This window comes from Macaca fascicularis, chromosome 3, assembly GCF_037993035.2.
Source record: "Macaca fascicularis isolate 582-1 chromosome 3, T2T-MFA8v1.1".
In the NCBI taxonomy this organism is placed as follows: Eukaryota; Metazoa; Chordata; class Mammalia; order Primates; family Cercopithecidae; genus Macaca; species Macaca fascicularis.
Window position 1 is genome coordinate 51,204,284 of NC_088377.1, and position 3,803 is coordinate 51,208,086.

The 3,803-nt window shown below is 50.7% G+C and overlaps 1 long non-coding RNA gene across 1 annotated transcript; it reads right to left on the reverse strand.

Moving 5' to 3' along the window:
• Nucleotides 1-658: 658 nt before the first annotated feature.
• Nucleotides 659-1,837, reverse strand: LOC135970097 (uncharacterized). The gene is made up of 2 exons (XR_010585543.1): nt 1,533-1,837; nt 659-727 (listed from the first exon to the last, which is right to left on the reverse strand). It is a non-coding gene; the product is annotated as an uncharacterized lncRNA (long non-coding RNA).
• Between the last annotated feature and the right edge of the window lie 1,966 nt (nt 1,838-3,803).

Sequence of the window (3,803 nt, forward strand, 5' to 3'; positions counted from 1 at the left end):
GGCTCGAGAAGGTCGGATGTTGGGTCCATTGGTTTGATGTGTGTGTAGTGGATCCATGAAGCGATGCCTTCTACTTTGAGAGCGGTGGGAGTAGTCAGGAGTACTTGCAGTGGTCCTTTCCACCTGGGTTGAAGAGTTTCTTGCCGGTGGCGCTTGACTAGGACCCAGTCTCCCGGCTGGAACGGATGAGGCGTCGGCGGAGGTCCTGCCTCGTACAGTTCTCGTAGTCTGGGCCAAATTTCCTGGTGAATTTTCTGTAAGGCTTGTAAGGAGAACAGGAGCTCAGAGACATTTTCAGTTTCAGGTTTGAGTAAGTCATCTTTTAGACTGGGGACCAGGGGTGGGGGTCTGCCATACATGATTTCATATGGTGTGAGGCCCAGTCTGTAAGGGGTATTTCGGGCCCGGAACAGAGCGTAGGGGAGAAGTACTACCCAATTAGCGCCAGTCTCCATGGTCAATTTAGTTAAGGTCTCCTTCAGAGTCCGATTCATCCTTTCTACCTGTCCTGAGCTTTGGGGCCTATAAGCACAATGTAATTTCCAATTTGCCCCAAGAATGGAAGCCAAATCCTGACTTACCTTAGCAACGAAGGCTGGTCCATTGTCTGACCCTATTTGGACGGGAAAGCCATACCTGGGGAGGATTTCTTCCAAAATTTTCTTTGCTACAACCTGAGCAGTTTCTCTCTTAGTTGGGAACGCTTCTGTCCATCCTGAAAAAGTATCTACAAAGACAAGTAAGTACTGATACCCATATTTTCCAGGCTTTATCTCAGTAAAGTCTATTTCCCAATAGATACCAGGCCTAGTTCCTCTACACCTAATTCCTGCGGTGGTCTGGGTTTGGGGGCAAGCGTTGTTTAGTTGGCAGGCTTTGCAATTTGTTGTGACATCGCTGGCCAGTTCAGCTATGCGCCTGATTCTAAACTTGGCGTGCCTGATTAAGTCCATCATTCGCCGGGCACCCAGGTGGGTTGTCCGGTGGATGTGTTCCAACACCTGCCGTCCTAATTTTTCTGGTAGGATGGTTTGGTCATTTATATCAGTCCACCACCCATTTTTAACCTGTTTTAGGGGAAGCGTGTTCATCCATTCGCGATCCTGTTTGGTATAGTCGGGAAAACATGGCAAATTTCGCGGGCCAGGATCGGGGAGCTGGAGCGCGAGGAGCTGACTGGGAGCTTTTGCTATGCTCCTTGCGGTTTGGTCGGTTAAGAAGTTGCCTCGAGCAATTGGCGTAGTTGGTTTCTGATGCCCAGGGCAATGTACGATAGCCAATTTCTTTGGTTTCCACAAAGCAGTTAATAGAGCTAGGATCTCTTGCTTGTTTTTTATTTCTTTGCCTTCGGCTGTTAATAGTCCCCTTTCTCTGTAGATGGCCCCATGTATGTGCGCAGTAGCGAAAGCATAGCGGCTATCCGTGTATACTGTTAGTTTTTTCTCTGCCCCTAGGGTGAGGGCCTGTGTGAGGGCTATCAGTTCGGCTCTTTGGGCCGATGTCCCTGGAGGCAAGGGTTCTGCCCAGATTACCTCAGTCTCTGACGTTACAGCCGCTCCTGCATACCACTGGCCTTGGTGGACGTAGCTGCTGCCATCAGTGAACCAGGTGAGTTCTGTGTCGGGGAGCGGACGATCTTGCAGGTCCTCCCGCACCCCATGCACCTGAGCCAGTATCTCAGTGCACTCATGGAACGGGGCGTCCAAGTCTGGATTTGGCAGCAGTGAAGCAGGGTTTAAAGAGGTTGGGGGCAGAAAAGTTATTCTGAGGGGGTTTAACAGCAGTCCTTGATAGTGGGTGAGCCGGGCGTTACTCATCCATCGGTCCGGCGGCTGCCGGAGGATGCCTTTAATGGCATGCGGGGTTATAATGCACAACTCTTGCCCCATGATAAGTTTATCAGCGTCTCGGACCATTAGGGCGGTCGCCGCGATTATCCGCAGGCAGGGTGGCCAGCCAGCAGCCACTGAATCTAATTTTTTTGACAAATAGGCAACTGGCCTCTGCCAGGGGCCTAGGTACTGTGTTAACACGGCTTTTGCAACACCCTTACTTTCATCTACGTATAAGTGGAAGGGCTTGGAGACATCAGGAAGCCCCAGCGCGGGGGCTGATAACAAGGCAGTTTTGATTTGTTGAAAGGCCAGCTCAGCCTCTTCCGTCCAATTGAAGGGCTGCCGTTCCTTTGTTGCCTGGTATAGGGGCTTGGCTAACTCAGCAAATCCGGGTATCCATAACCTACAGAACCCTGCCGACCCCAGGAATTCTCTCACTTGCCGTGTCGACTGGGGTCTAGGGATGCGTAGGACTGTTTCCTTTCGGGCTTTGGTTAGCCAGCGTTGCCCCCCTTTTAATAAGTACCCCAGATAAGTTACCTCCGACTTGCAGATCTGAGCCTTTGTTGCTGAGGCTCGGTAGCCTAGCTCCCCCAGAGTCTTCAAGAGGTCCTCAGTCCCTTGAACACAAGTTTCCGGGGATCTGGCTGCTATTAAGAGATCATCAACATATTGCAAAAGAGTTATTTCAGGGTGTTGCCGCCGGTACTCACCCAGATCTTCATGAAGGGCTTCATCGAACAGGGTTGGCGAGTTCTTGAACCCTTGTGGAAGCCTGGTCCATGTTAGCTGACCGTTGATGCCCCTCTCAGGATCCGTCCATTGAAATGCAAAGAGTCCTTGACTTTTGGGAGCCAGAGGAAGGCTGAAGAAAGCATCTTTTAGATCAAGAACGGTATACCACTGTTTTTCGGGATGTAAAGCACTCAGAAGGGTGTATGGATTGGGCACAGTGGGATGTATGTCCATGACCCTTTTATTAACTTCTCTTAAATCCTGTACTGGCCTGTAGTCCGTACTGTTGGGTTTACGAACAGGTAACAGTGGAGTATTCCAGGATGAGTGGCAAGCCCGTAGGACTCCCTGGTCTAGGAGTCGGCGGATATGGGGCATAATTCCTTCTCTTGCCTCCAGGGGCATAGGATATTGCCGAACCCGAACCGGGTCCGTCCCTGGCTTAACTTCCACAAATATGGCAGGTCGATGTTTAGCTAGCCCTAAGCCCCCAGTTTCTACCCACGCTTCAGGCAAACGCTGGAGCCAAGAGTCAATTTCCTGATTGGGGGGCTTTTGCTCTTGATGGAGTCTGTACTCATCTTCTAAGGTGACAGTCAGGATAGATATTGGCCTGTTTTGGGAATCAGTTATCTTGGGCCCTTCTGGCTCAAAGTGGATTTGGGCCCCCATTTTTGTCAGCAAGTCCCTCCCTAGTAGAGGGCAGGGGCTCTCTGGGATGACTAGGAAGGAATGGGAGACTTTTCCCGTTCCTAAGTCTACAGTCCTCTGGGTTGTCCAGGGGTATACTGTCTGAAAGCTTCCATTAATCTCTCTAAATACACAGCAGGGCTTTCTGTCTTACCTTGTAACACAGAATATACTTTAGCCAAATTGGTGGGCTTGCGAGCTGCAGCCCGGAGACCCGCCATTAGAGTCTGGCGATAAATGAGCAGTCGTCCCCTACCTTCTGCCGTGTTGTAGTCCCATCTGGGCCGGGTCAAAGGAAAAGCCACGTTAATGAGGTCAGGATTTGCAGTTGGCTGGCCGTCGTCTCCTGGAACCAGCTTTCTGGCCTCAACTTGGATTCTTTCCCGCTCCTCCGTTGTGAACAGGATTCGGAGGAGCTGTTGACAGTCATCCCAGGTTGGCTGGTGAGTAAACATGACACTGTCTAACAACGAGGTTAGATCTTTGGGATTATCGGAGAACCGAGCATTTTGGGACTTCCAATTGTATAAATCACTAGTGGAA